Source organism: Perissodus microlepis, chromosome 12 (genome assembly GCF_051167445.1).
Source record: "Perissodus microlepis isolate ML-2025 ecotype Zambia chromosome 12, ASM5116744v1, whole genome shotgun sequence".
NCBI classification, from domain to species: domain Eukaryota; kingdom Metazoa; phylum Chordata; class Actinopteri; order Cichliformes; family Cichlidae; genus Perissodus; species Perissodus microlepis.
The window spans coordinates 3,818,140-3,833,446 of record NC_140472.1 but is presented as its reverse complement, the minus strand read 5'-3'; positions in this window follow the sequence as shown (position 1 = coordinate 3,833,446).

Here is a 15,307-nt window from a genome sequence, read left to right as displayed (position 1 = left end):
ATAATCTCTTTCTCATCACATAAGAAGAAAGAAGAAAACAAAAAAATTCAGGAACTAGAGAAAAATATCAAATCCTTAGAAAAAGCCTATGTGTCACACCAAGATCAAGAAATATTAAACAAAATACGCAAGACAAAACTAGAATTAAATGAAATTATTAATAAAAAGACTAAATTCTTAGTACAAAGACTTCGCCTGCAAAATTATGAACACGGTAACAAATCCGGACAATTTCTTGCTAACCAGTTAAAAATCAATAAAGAAAAAACAACTATATGTGCTGTTAAAGATTTATCTGGGAATACAATATATGATCCTAAAAAAATAAATAACATTTTTAGGGATTTCTATGAAACTTTATATACACCACAAATAAACCCATCTAAAAACGAAATTGATCAATTTCTCGACAACATAACTCTTCCAAAATTATTAGACACCCAAGCAATAGCACTGGATTCGCCACTGACGCCAGGTGAACTCCAGGAAGCTCTGATAAGTATGCCCAATAATAAGGCTCCAGGTCCAGATGGTTTTCCAACAGATTTTTACAAAGAATTCTGGACAATTCTGGCACCAGTTTTTCACAGGATGTTGCAGGAAATCAAAGAAAATGGTAGACTACCACCAAATATGAACTCTGCAAATATCAGTCTCTTACAAAAACCAGGCAAAGACCCTGTATATCCCTCAAGCTATCGTCCAATATCCCTTATTAATGTAGACCTTAAAATAATCTGCAAAGCTCTCTCAAAGAGATTAGAGAAAATAACCCCCCTTTTAATTCATCCTGACCAAACTGGTTTTATAAAAGGTAGGCACTCATCAACAAATACACGTAGATTACTTAATTTAATAGACTACTCATGCAGTAAAAACACTGAAACCATAATATTTTCTTTAGATGCAGAAAAAGCATTTGACAGAGTTAACTGGAAATTTCTATTTGCAACTTTACATAAATTTGGTTTTGGACCCTGTTTCATAAACTGGTTAAAAATATTATATAACTCCCCAACAGCTTGTGTCAGAACAAATGACCAAACATCCTCCCGCTTCTCTCTTCTGAGGGGCACCAGACAGGGATGCCCACTCTCCCCTTCACTGTTTGCAATTTTTATTGAGCCATTAGCAGCAGCAATTAGACAGGCTACAACAATTAAGGGCATAAAATGTAAGAATATAGAACATAAAATCAGCCTTTATGCAGATGATGTGTTACTTTTTCTCCAAAACTCACAAACCAATATCTCTGGGGTAATTGCATTGATAAATTCCTTCTCAAGTGTCTCAGATTATTCAATTAACTGGTCGAAATCAACAGTTCTTCCGATTAATTGCTCCTTCCATAATTCTTCTCCTTCCCCACTGCAATGTGGAAATATAAAATATTTAGGTATCAATGTCTCTCCTAAACTTTCAGAATTAACTAAATTAAACCACATCCCACTTTTAAAGACAGTAGAAGGCGACCTGGCTAGATGGAAATCTTTACCCATATCACTCATGGGAAGGGTCGCCGCTATAAAAATGATGATCTTGCCAAAAATAAACTATTTATTTTCAGTGATCCCAAATAAGCCATCACAAGATTGGTTCAGATCTCTAGACTCGTACATTTCTAAATTCCTTTGGAAAGATAAACCCCCACGTATCAGCTTAAAAACACTACAAAGGACCAAGGATAAAGGAGGATTAGATCTGCCTAACTTTAATCACTATTTTTTAGCCAACAGGCTTCAGTTCATCTCTAGATGGTTTAAACACACCTTCTTAGATGAACCTTGGATAGATGTAGAACAGGCACTATGTAATAACCTAGAAATTTCAGACCTACCATTTATCAGCTCAAACATCAAACGACATGAATGCTTTAAAAGCATCAATATTAGCTCTTCTCTGACAGCATGGTGGGAGTTTCTAAAAATGACAGAGTCTTCATTAATCCCATGCAAACGTACACCTATCTGGAACAACCCGGACATATTACAAAACAATAATATGATAAACTTTTCAGATTGGAGTTGCAAAGGAATTAAATACTTGGAACATATATTGGAAGGAACAGACTTTATTTCGTTTGACAGACTAGTTATACAATATGGGATCAACAAGAAACGATTTTTGGAATATCAACAAATTAAATCCATAGTAAAAAAGAAATTTAATCCCAGTGAAGCTGAATTACAAACACCACCAAGTGTGGTACAATTTCTTAGTCTAAAACCCCCCAAATTATTGTCTAAAATATACAGAACACTTTCTAAAATAGATGAATCAATATCCCTTCCTATTGCAAAATGGGAAGCAGATTTATCAATCAACTTAGACCCAAACCTTTGGTCTCAGATATGCTTAAAAACCTTTCAATGGATCAGAAATCCCAGTTTGCAATTAATACAATACAAAATATTACACAGAGTGCACTATACTGGTCATAGGATGTTCAAGATGGGCTATACGCCTTCCAACAACTGCTCACACTGCACAGCAAATACACCGGACAATTACATCCACGCTCTTTGGTTCTGTCCACCAGTTCAGAAATTTTGGCGTGAGATATGTGAAGACTTATCAAAGTGTCTGAAATGTAACATTCCAGCCTCCCCTTTAGTATGCTTGCTGGGCAACTTGGATGAGGTCACTGCAGAAATAAACACAGCCCACGTTGTTTTTACGGCCCTATGCATTGCCAAGAAAATGGTCCTCATTAACTGGAAAAATAAAAATAATCTTAATTCTAACCAATATAAAAACCATCTAATAGATCACATTAGTCTTGATACAACCTCTGCCATCACATTTGATCAATCCCTTTGGGCTCCTTTGATCGGCTTCATCACCTAGTGGGGGTGGGGGGTCATGGTTTGGTCCTGCCTTCGCTATTGTGGTTGATGTGGGGGTAGGGACGGCCTTAGGGCATCTGGGGAGTCCCTAGGGACGTTTCCCTGGAGGGCCTAACCTGGGGGCTGTGGCCATGACCTGGTTAGAAGCTCTGGGGCTCTTGGATGGTGTTTTCCTTGTGGCTGCGTACAGCGGAGATGGGGGAGGGTCTGTGCTGGCGGACGTTGGTTACTGGCCCGGTAGCCTGGCTGCCCCTGGGAGGGTCCGGGACGGGCGTGGAGGCTTGGGGGTCTGGGGGTGCTCCGCCCCCCGGTCTGGGGTGCTGGCCGGGCCTTGGGGGCTTGGGTCCTGGCTGTTGTGTCGCCGGAGCAGTGGGCGGGTGGGTGCAGGGGGGCTCAGCCCCAGTGCAGGGGACCTCTGGTGCATCGGCCCAACTAGGGGGCTCTCTAACTGGTGGGGAGGTTGTTACATCTTTGCAGGTGGTCTCCTCACTACAGGAGCTCACTCTGCAGGTGGGGGGAGAGATATAGGAGAGGGGGAGAATGAACTCAACCTGGGTGTCTATTGTCTTGTGTAGTTTGGGAGATGATTGGATGATGGGGTGGGTGCAGTTTTCTCTGGGGTGGAGTCGGGTGGGCTGCCCCGGACTCTGTGGGGCTGGGCAGTGCTGCTGCTGCGGGCCCCGGTCCGGATGGGCCTGGGCCTCCTTGCCCTGGTGGGTTCCAGAGCGTGGGGGTGCCTACTGGGGTCAGCGGGGGAGCTGGCCCCAGGGAGGGGCCGCTTGCCCCTCCCTTTCTTCCCTCCCCATCCTCAGCTGCCTCCCTATTCCCGCTCTACCACACCCACCCACACACGCAGGGCTTGGGGTGCAGGTATGTCACCAGGGTGCAGGGGAGGCACTCCCCCTCTGTCTCCTTCTGGCCGCCTGTGCCTCAATTTTATTCTGCAACCTAGACATCCACATTACTCACACTCTCACATAACACATACATATAGGGCCTTGGGGGTAGGCACGTTTTACAGCATCCAGAGGATGGTCGTTGTACTCCAACCCACCTCTGGCGCTGGTGCCCTACCCTCAATTTTAAATGCATTTAGACACTGAGGGTTTTCGGGAGGAGCCGTGCTGCTCTCTGAGAGGAAGCTAGTACCATGCTCTCCTGAGTTTTAAATGCACTTTAGAACAGCACACAACAACATTACATATGAGCGGGCGTAGGGAGGTTTGAGGTCTTCACTCACCCCGGTTCTGTTAGCCGTCAGGGCTGGGGGGCTGGGAGGAGGTGCTGGCCGTCAGACTGGGGTCTGGGATGCGGGGCCTCCCTGCTACTGCAGATAAGGAGGTGGTCCGCTTGCCTCCACCCCAGAGAGAAGGGTTACATCTCCTGGGTCTAGGTGCGGCTTGTTTGGGGAGTGCGACTGTCTGTGCAGTGTCTATTTGTGTCTGTCTACACGTTGGGTGAGTGCCGAGTATTTGGTTGTGCATATGGGGGTGGGAATGCACGTCTGTGTCCGCGTGTGCCTGTTTGTCTGTGTCTATATGTCAGGTTGGGTCTTAGACTCAACCTCTCTGGGTACATCTCAGGCCCTCTAAAGTACGGAGGCCTATCTCCCCTCACCACACTCCCTGCCGGTGGCTGATGCCCTTAGACGTTGGTGTGTTGGTGGTCCTTGTCATCTGGGGCTGGGCGCTCATGCATGTACCGGCTCACTCCTGGTGGCCGATTGGCGGGGCCGGGCGCCTGTGGCCCGGCTGGGCTCCTTCCGGGGGCTGGGATGCCCTCAGGCCTCTGGCCTCTGGGCCTGAAGCTCGGTCCTCTCTGGCACAGCTGGCTGCCGGCGGAGCCCGCGGGCACGCCACTGCAACCCCCTCTGGCCTCTGCTCCGTAGCTGCGGGGTGACCTCTCGTTTGGGGCTCTACTCAGCTCTTCCCAGGAGGGTGGCACGGTTCCCCCCCCCTTTGGTGGTCCTCCTCGGGTCCTTGTACTCTGGGGCCTCTGGATATCTGGGGCCTGGATCTCCTCCATACCTGCTTCATACCCTGGTGGACGGGGCTATGGCTCCCCACACTCCCTAGCAGATCGTTACATGGAGAAACCTTTGGAATACAAGCATGCTGATCCACACAGGTATGCACACAGGTGTACACACGGGTGTTCACAGACGCGGACTACACCTTTCTTGGCTGCTGCCTCAAAGCACATTGTGCGCTGTCTATCTTGCGTGCTGCACAATATCGTTTATTATTTAGTATCTACTGTTATCTACTGCTAGCTAGTTTATTGTGATGGTGCTGTTTTTATTATGTTGCTCTTTGTTGTTTGCTTTCTCTTCTGTTTTTTTTTCTCCATACAGGTGATCCAGGCGTTTTGTTTGTTTGTTTGTTTGTTTTTTCCTTTCTTCCCCCCCTTCTCACCGTCTCTTCTCCCCTTTGGTTTTCTTTCTCTCCCTCTCTTTCTTTCATTCTTTCTCCCTGTCCTATCCCCCAGTCACGTCTGTCCCGTTTGTAGCAACCGAAAATAAAATAAATTCATAATTATAATAAAGGTCAATCAAATGGACCAATATGGCAAGGCCATGATGATCCACTTGGTAAAATAAATCCGCTTGGCATCTTTCTTGGCCTTAAGACAACAATTCTGATGGCTAAAGATCCAAACGGGACACAAAAAAAAAAAAAAAAAAAAAAAAAAAATTTCATTTTGTTTGGAACTTTTCCAGTCTGAAATGATAAGTTGCAAATATATGTTAGAGGTCCTGCAATTCTTTCTATGACCTTCTTGATGATTTTCATGTAAATATCATTACAATCAGTAGATGTTTTATATTTACACATGTGTACAGTGTCAATTATTTCTTTTTCCTCCACTGATGTGAGGAACATTGAGTTAGGGTTCCTATCATTCACTACAGTCTACTGATGGCAGTGACTCAGGAATTTGTTCTGCCAGATTTGGTCCAATATTTACAAAATAATGATTAAAGCTGTTGACCACATCAGCAGTGTTTCCCATAATATTGCCATTGTAAATAAAATATTGCAGATAATTTTGTTGTTCAGAATTATTTTTAATGATACTGTTTAAACCATCCCATATTCCCTTCATATTATGTTTATTGTTGATCAATTTTTTACTATAATACTCCTTTCTACATACACGCATAATATTGGTCAACTTATTTTTGTTTTTGTTTTATATTTATTTTCAGCATCTTTTGTTCTTTGTTTTAGGAATTCCCTATAGAGTGTATTTTTCTTTTTACATGCATTCTGTAAACCCTTAGTGATCCATGGTCTATCTGAATATTTGTGCTTTCTGTTGTATTTTATTGTTGGACAGTTTTTATCGTACAAATCCATGAATATTCTAAAAAATGTGCCATATGCAATATCAATATCAGTTTCTTTGTACACATTGTCCCAGTCCTGATTTAAAAGATCATTCTTAAGTGCATTCATAGTTTCTTCTGTCCTTACACGTCTGTATCTCAGTTGTTCTTCATGGTGATTTCTCTTATAATTACTGTCATAAACTGCAAAAACTGGTAGGTGATCACTGATGTCATTAATTAATAATCCGCTCACAATGTTGCTTTCCATATTGTTAGTGAAAATATTGTCGAGTAAGGTGGCACAATGTGGTGTAATTCTGCTAGGCCTGGTTATTTTAGGATGTAAACTCAAACTGTACATAGAGTTTAGAAATTCGTCAGTCATTTCATGCTTTTTTGGATTTAACAGGTCAATATTAAAATCACCACAGATAAACATAACTTTTTGATTTACTTTAGAGAATATTTCTTCCATGAAGTCATTAAATACTTGAATACTAGAGTAAATATATATATATATATATATATATATATATATATATATATACATACAGCTAATTATTACATTTTTCTCTTTTTCCTTATAAGTTTCAATTGTTATACATACTAATAAATTATCAATCGCAGTTGTCATACTTTCCACCACCTTGTAATTTAGGTTTTTATCCACATACACAGCTACTCTTCCTCCACTTTTGTTCCTTCTATTTACTAAATTCACTCCAGTCTGAAGTCCAGTCCTTTCTCAGCATTGATCCATGTTTCAGAAATGGCAATAATTCCAAATGGATTTGTCAACTCATTTAGATATTCCTTTATATTGTTGAAGTTGGCATACAGACTTCTGCTATTAAAATGGATTATTGATCATTTGTTTTCCGTGTTTCCATGTAGTTGGGTGTGTTTAAACTGTTCATCAGTAAAGAAGCAGCAGTTATTGCTGATGTTATAGAAGACATTATTTTCCGGGTCTATGTCCTTTTCTAAGTCTAGAACATTATGGTCTGTGTATCGAAATGTTCTCAGTTCCAGTTTATCATAAACAGAATTCCAATGAGTTATATTGATATTGTTGCCGGATGCAGATGAAGTTCTTTTAAACTGTGCCATTTGTTGTGTTGTGTGTCACGTCACATGTGTATTCATACCTACAGTGTAAGTTGAACCTCAGTATTTGTCCAGCTCCTCCATATTTCTGATGACCAACACTTTGGCTTGTTCCTGTGTTCCATTGAGTTTAATGAATACTTTACAGTTGGTGGTCCATGTATTTTGAATTTTTCCCTGTTTCTTCAAGTAGCGTGCTTTTCCTGGCATTTCTTTTTATCAGATGTTCATTCATGAAGACATCGGATCCATTCAGTTTCTTTCCTTGTTTTAACAGTGCTGTTTTGTGTTTTCTGTTAGCAAATCTCACAATGATGGCTGGTTTGTCACTGTCATTTTTCGGGGTAGAGCTGCGGAAGCCAGAGAGGGGTCCGGTAGCGCTGATGCTCATCTCTGCAAGACACTGGGTGGACCTTTCTTACCTCAGCTTTTTCCTCCGTGTGCTTGATCCCACCAGGGATAGCATGCACGTCGTTGTCCCACTGCAAAAAGATTAACATTGACGGCTCTTATCGCTGCTTTATCAGCTTCGCTGTGCGATGTTCATGAGCCACGCGCCGGTCTTCCTCACCCAAACCATAAACACTTTGCATCACAATTGTGACTTTTAGTCTCTGATCAGTGATGTTGGTTCACTGTCTGACCGAGTGAGAGAAGAGACATTACGGTAAATTATGATCTTCAGTTGGACTAATATCAAGTGCAGCTGAATGTTCGGGTATCTGTCAGGACTGCTCAAATATGAATTATTTATAGTGATCTAAAACTGAAAAATGCAGCTAACTGAAATTTAAAACTAAACTTCAGGGAAAATAAAAACCGAAACAATATTTTATGTTTAAATTGAAACCTATGTGAACTGTCTTTAGCTTACATGTATTTTGTTAGCTTCAGATTTGGACAAATTTGTCAACACAACCATCATGAAGAACCTTTGAAAGCATTTGATGAAACTGAAATGTCTGAGTCAACTGCATTCAAGTGTATTTTTAAATCTTTGTTTTCTCTCAAAATGTATATCTATATGTGTTGTATAAATAAATCAATAAGTTAAAATATATGATGCATATTTTTCGCAAATATACATGTATCTGATAATAGGACAACCGGTTTGCTCAAATTCTACTTAAAGTGTGGATAGCATCAAGGACGTGTGATAAGCTAAGAAGAAAAACATTTGAGCTAAATTACTGTTTATCAGCATCATATTTCAGCAGATCTCGAATAAGCAGGACTTTACAACTTTTCTTACAAGTTTGTTCAAGTAGTTTCACAACGCTAAATTATCCATGACAAGTGAAAATCCAGATTACGGCGCTGCCATGCAAAGAATAAGCCATATGTAAACATGATCCAGAAATACTTGCATCTTCTCTGTGCCACAGATCATTTCAAATGGACTGAGGCAAAATGGAAAACTCTTCTGTGGTCAAGCTAATTAAAATTTTAAATTTCAACATGCATTTTTAGTTACAATTTTATGTATTGCCAGTTGCTGTAGAAAAGTGGCATCATTGATTGATTGATTGATTGATTGATTGATAATACTTTATTTATTGTATTAATGGCTGCCAGACGACTATCATGAGCATCCCATCCGACCATACACAGAATACACGAACATAACATTTGGAAGACAGATTAGAGGTACGAAAAAACAATGGAAATACACAATACATGAGGAAAGAGGAGGACAAAAAAGAACTCCTCCCAGACTGACGAAAAGAAAAAACACCACAGCACATAAGTCTTCACATCTTACAACGTAAGATCACATGACTTCATATTTATATCTCGGATACTAAAAGTTATGTCATAAAAAATATTATATCAACCCTAATTAATCCTGATTAAATTAGTACACACACAATACACACAATACAATACAAGGTCACTGAATCTTAAGGTTGATGTCTCACAGATGATGTCACACATCCTTGTGACCACATGGATGGTATCACCATTTAAGATAATGTTATGAATAAATCTCTACAGTGTGTAAGCTTTGCTGCAGTGACATGGCTGTAACAGTGACATCAGCCCTGGTGTTTTGGATTCAGCCTAATTAACTGTGATTATGTGTTTCACATATACTACATATGTGTTAACCTGAGCATTGTGACTGTGGCCATCTTGTTACTTGTTTTTAAAATTGTTTTTGTATGTTTGTTTAAACCCAGAAATCAAAATATAGACAGGCCACCCTAAGCATACTTTATGATCCTTTTGGACTATTGTGGGGCTAAAATTAGCAAAATAAACATGTATCCAGTAAGACTTGAAAATATGAACTGAAACTATAAACTAATTAGGACAGTGTTTACTGGGAGAATGGAACAATAATCAGCATCATGTTTAATGATCTTTAAGTACTATGCACACTACTGGCTACAAGTTTGTGATTTTGTGGCTGCGGGAGTTTCTATAACCTTAAAGCCAGGCTATTAAACTAACATCCCTGGCTTTTGGCCTCAGTAACCAGCTGCTTTGCCTTTTTTCCTTTAAGGTGAAAACATCTCTGACTACAATGTTTACTCTAACACGATGCATCATTTTATCTCCTGGAAAACATACCGAGGCCATTCCAGTAGTGATCATACTCCCACCAGTCGATCCAACCACCAGTGTCTTCAACTGAGACTTCAGCAAAACTGGAGCCATAGAGGAGGGAGGCTGCTCTCCTGAGAAATACAACAAAAGCCTTGAGTGACAGGAAAGAACTACAATCCACACTCATCACTGTTAGGAGAAAAATGATCACAAAATGATTGCTTCTGAATGATGTGAAGCAGATGGTGAAGGGCATTTATTCAACCCTGACATGTGCCATTTACTTTTGTTCAGCATCTGACATCAGACACTAATGAATGCTGAAGGAAATGTTGTTTGTTTTTTGTTTGATTGTTTGTGTGTGTGTGTGTGTGTGTGTGTGTGTGTGTTTGTTTGTTTGTTTGTTTGTTTGTTTGTTTGTTTTACTTTTTTCCTCTGAGGAATGTGTGTTGAAAGGTAACAAAAACCTTTCTTATAAATTAATTCTAAATAGACTTTATTCATTCCATAGGAAAATAACTGCAGGAAATAAAAGAAACTATTTGTGTCATTAGTTTTGAAATCCTCACTTTGCTTCCTCATCTGCACAATGCTCTGCCCTATGCTCATATTTCATAAGTGTAAAATGTATCCAGCTGATCCCTTACCAAAATTAGATATTGTGCAGAAGTCAAACAGCACATCATTGAGGATGATTCCAGTGCTTGGAGAGAGGAATCTGGAGCCAAATCTGTAAGTACAAAATGCTAAATGAACTACAACACATACAAGTAGAGACATTTTACAAAGCAGCTTCTAAAAATAATCTCTTAAACCTTTTCAATCTTTCAGTTTTAAAGGAAGACACATTTTTGATAGCTGCTTCCTAACAGTAAAACAGATTCATCCAGACACTGACATGTGGTTGATGCTGCTGGTGACAGACACAGCGGATCCATCTTCGGTCAGCACAGACACATGTGTGGTACCCATGCTCTCCAAATACGAGGTGATGCCGTAATACTGAAGATCATGAGTCTTGCTGATCAAGCTCCATATATTGTCTGCAAAGCTCTGTGATTGCAAAAACAAACGCATTAGAGAAAATAATGAGAGACAAAGACAAACAACAAATTAAAACTGAATCTTAAAGAGATTTGAGTTCAAAAACCTCTGATACTTATTTGTTTCAAATTTTATACCTTTTTCTACTTTGAAATAACCATAAATTTAGTAATAATAATAATAATCATTTTTTGAAACCAGGAGCTTCACTTAAATATATTATCTATATTTAGTGTTTTGTGCTGGAATGTTGCTATTTTTACTCCAGTCAGATCTAAATACTGCTTCCACCACTGTTCGAGCCATAACTAAATCAGTTATTAAATTAAACAGCTCAGCTCAACACATTAAGATTTCAAGAAAATGTCAGTTTGTGATTTTGTGATTTCAAAGTGTACATGAGCAGCAGCTCAACAGTCCGTGTCTATTGGAACCTTTCATGATTGAGGATGAAGGTGAGGAGGGCTCCTCCTGCAGGGGGAAGAGGGAAGTACATCTGGTATTCTCCCAAAGACATATTCCACGCATCAGTCACTGTAACTTTACACGAGGCCGAGTCCTCCAGTGTGAGGTTTCGTCCTGAGCAAAAACATTGAAACAAATGAATCTGTTGAGCAAAACTGAACACAACGCATCTCATAATCAATACTTTTAATTGATCCAGACAGCTCACAGTGTAGCCTGTGTAGCAGTGTAGCAAATATTCACAGGGCCAATTGCTTTGTTTGTTTGTAGTTAGATCATTGTGCCTGGCAGACATAGAAAATGGCAGCAAAAAAAATTTCTGGCACAACTTCACCTGCTTCTATGGTGCATGGAGAGGATGAAAGAATTCACAAAGCAGGAACTCCAGCAACACTTGAGGGAAGATGAACAACTTTAATAATTGACCAACGCGTTTTGGCTTGTGGCCTTCATCGGAGTCACCTGTCTGACAATACCTGCTTTCTTTATGTCACTGATTAAATCCATTTTTATTGTTCTGATGTAAAACACATCTGCCCCCTGCTCTGCAATCATCTCCAAAGTTTTTATCCAGCTTCTCAAATTTGACAAAATCATGGCTTTTAAGCAGGTTCCCAGTTATATATGAATAAAATGTCTTAAAAGACAAACATAGTGAGAGAAAACAATCATCATTTGATCCTCATATTTTTGAACTCACATTGTGGGTGTATTTCATACCGTAGCAACAGGGTTCTGTCATTTTTAACAGTCTCTGAGTTGTGTTGACCTTGGAGTTGACGAATAGAGAATCCTTCTCTGGCTAATTTGATGGTCGGCTGAAAGAGTTCAGCCCACAGCAACTTCCCATAAAGCCTGTGTGCTTCTGCACTACCTCGAATTTCTCCAGGAACACCAACCAATTTACTATCTGATCAGATGAATAATGGATAGTGCTGGAAGGTAATGCATACATCTGCTCGTGTTTTGAGTATACTCTAAGGTCCTGTCCTCGTATAATTAAACTTCAACTGATTTCTAACCTACTACATCACAAGGAAACACTGTACTTTTTAAATGCTGTGTCCATTTATAACTAGTATGTTAGAGATAAATATTTAGTTTTTGCTCTTTACATTTATTTATTTATTTTGCTATATTTACATATTTGCACTTTTCCTGGTTTAGCTAAGTTTTCAAGATATGATATACTTGCCTTCCTTTGTATTTATGCAGGCCTACATGTAAGGATGAAGGAAATAACTCAGGGATCTATACATAAGCAGTCTCTGTGGGTATCATTGCTTTGTTCATCTCACATCTCTCACACATATTATGTTTTATTTTATGGGGTGGCAGTGGGGCGGGGTCATTAACTGTATACAACAATCTACTACTAAAATTAGAATTAGTAGCATTTTTTTTTCAGTGAGTTTCTTATCTCAGTATCTCCCATGGAGAGACTCTGGCAGGCAACGCCTTTTCTTGCACCTAAAAACTTCTTTCTCTTAATGGTAAAGTATACAAATCGATTACATCAATTTATTCTTCAGTTATTTTCTACCTCAGTTTTCTCAGTATTAAACTTTGTATTTTTCTTCATTTTATTTATTTATTTATTTTTTGCTTTAAAGTAAACAACAGCAACAACAAAAGAAAACTTTCAAAAAAAATCCTTTTGTTCCTTTTTGTCTTTTCCCTCTAAAGAAATCCTGACCAGGCTCAGTAGTTGAGATGGAGGAGCATAACAGCAACATGTTAACAGAAACTGCTGAGGTTCTTGGATGAACTGAAAAACTTCAAACATCAAAGGAAAAGTTGAGTTTATTTTCTTTAAAGCTCAGGTGGAACTTGATGGACTGACATTGAAGGCTCCATTCTGGACTTTGTCACACTGGTACATGAAGAGAGGTACCAAGAACAAGAGTGTGCACTGTACACACACAGCGTCTCAATTCAATGCTTGCTCTTCAGCTGATGTCACTTAGCAGTTTTGTCTTCCTGCACAAGCAGAGGTTTTTGCTTGGGAAGTAACCGTGACCTGGTTTTCAGAGATTTCTCTAAGATTTAATGGTCGTGAAATATGTCAAACTTTTCTCCCCTACCTAAAATTAAACAGCTGAGAGCATCTAGAAGACAGCAGAGAAAATAGTGGCACTGAGGATTTTGAACTATGGCACTCAATATGCCCTACCTCCACCCTGATTGGAGGATAACTGCACTTACAACACTCATGGACATTACACCTTATTTATAAACCGTATTTCTATTTATACTTCAATGCAACCAAAATTTTTACCTCTTTAAACTGTATTTATTCTAACCTTATTTAGTATAGTTGCAACAGCTTCTACAGTGTTAATCTAGGACAAATGTTAACTCGGATTCATTCATGACGTGAATGCAATTCTGTAATCAAAGGTGTGTTTTTGGACATAACTGACTACATATGTATACTGTATCATGAGTGGACAGACATGGATGTAAACCACAAATTAACTGTTTGGCTTAGTCAAAACAACCATAGCAGTGATTCTAGCTTAAAGGTGCTCTGGATATTGTTAAATATGCAAATATGGTTAGGTCTATAAATATTTAGACAGAGACAACTTTTTACTAATTTTGGTTCTGTAGATTACCATAATGAATTTAAAATAAAGAACTTAGGTGCACTTTGCGGGCGATGACAGCTTGAAGCCTTTACTGCAGCAGCTTTCAGTTTCTGTTTGTGGGCCTTTCTGTCTGAAATTTAGTCTTCAACAAGTGAAATGCATGCTCAGTTGGGTTACGATCAGGTTGGCCATTCAAGAATATTCACCTCCTTTGCTTTAATAAACTGTTGGGCTGCTTTGGCTGTATGTTTTGCATCATTGTCCATCTGTATTATGAAACACTGCCCAATCAGTTTGATTGCATTTAACTGGATTTGAGCACACAATATGCATCCCAGTCTCTTTGTGTTGCTGAGTTCATCAGTTTTTTTCTGTATTTCACAGGATGGACCAAACTATAGATTTTGCCACTCCTAATATTGTAGCAATTTCTTGAATGGGTTTTTTCTGTTTTCGCAGCTTAAGTATGGCTTGTTTCACCTGCATTGAGCGCACCTTTGACTGCATGTTGTTTGTTCACAGCACAATCTTCCAAATGCAAGCACCACACCTTAAATCAACTCCAAGCCTTTTATCTGCTTAACTGACAATGACATAATGAAGGAATTACCCAAACCTGCCCGTGAAATAGCCTTTGAGCCAGTTGTCCAAATACCTTTGGTCTCTTATAAAAGACATATGTTTCAGTAAACAGGTTAAAAAATAAATAAACTAAACTTGTGTCAGTGTCCAAATATATATATGGGCCTAACTGTACTGTTATTTTTTTTTCTTTTTGTCAGTGTTTGTCAGATGTCCTGTTTAAAGAAAACACTTTGGACCCAGTTGAATGTGAGTACATATATACACATTTACATAGCGACAAAGTGACTTCAAAGAAAATAAAAATGCTCAAATTTTAAAGATTGTGAGTTATTTTGTTCATGTTATTGGCTGTTTAGTCGTTTTATGACGAGATGGATGTCATTATAATTTGGTATAGTTTTTGACTTGAATCCTTCCAGGAAAGGTTGTTTGATGTGCACTGTCATAAACTATAACCAGCAAACTATTGCTTTGTGACTGCTGTGGGTGAAATCAAGGCAAGTTGCAATGCATTTTGGGAAATGATTTCTCCAGAAATGTTAAACAGCAGTCGATGGGCGAGCCATGAGACATGCGGAAGAGCTCCATCAAGTAAAATAATCAAGAGACCAAAATCAGAGGGAAGGCAGTTTTTCTTTCAAAGTAAAATAACTGACTACAGTAAATTGAATCTCAAGACATTTGTTAATGGTGTTCCCATATATTACTTTTATTGCCACGGTAATTTATTACTTTTTTCGGAATTATTACTTTTCTTAACATTGTGAGGAAAATGCGAAAATCTTACA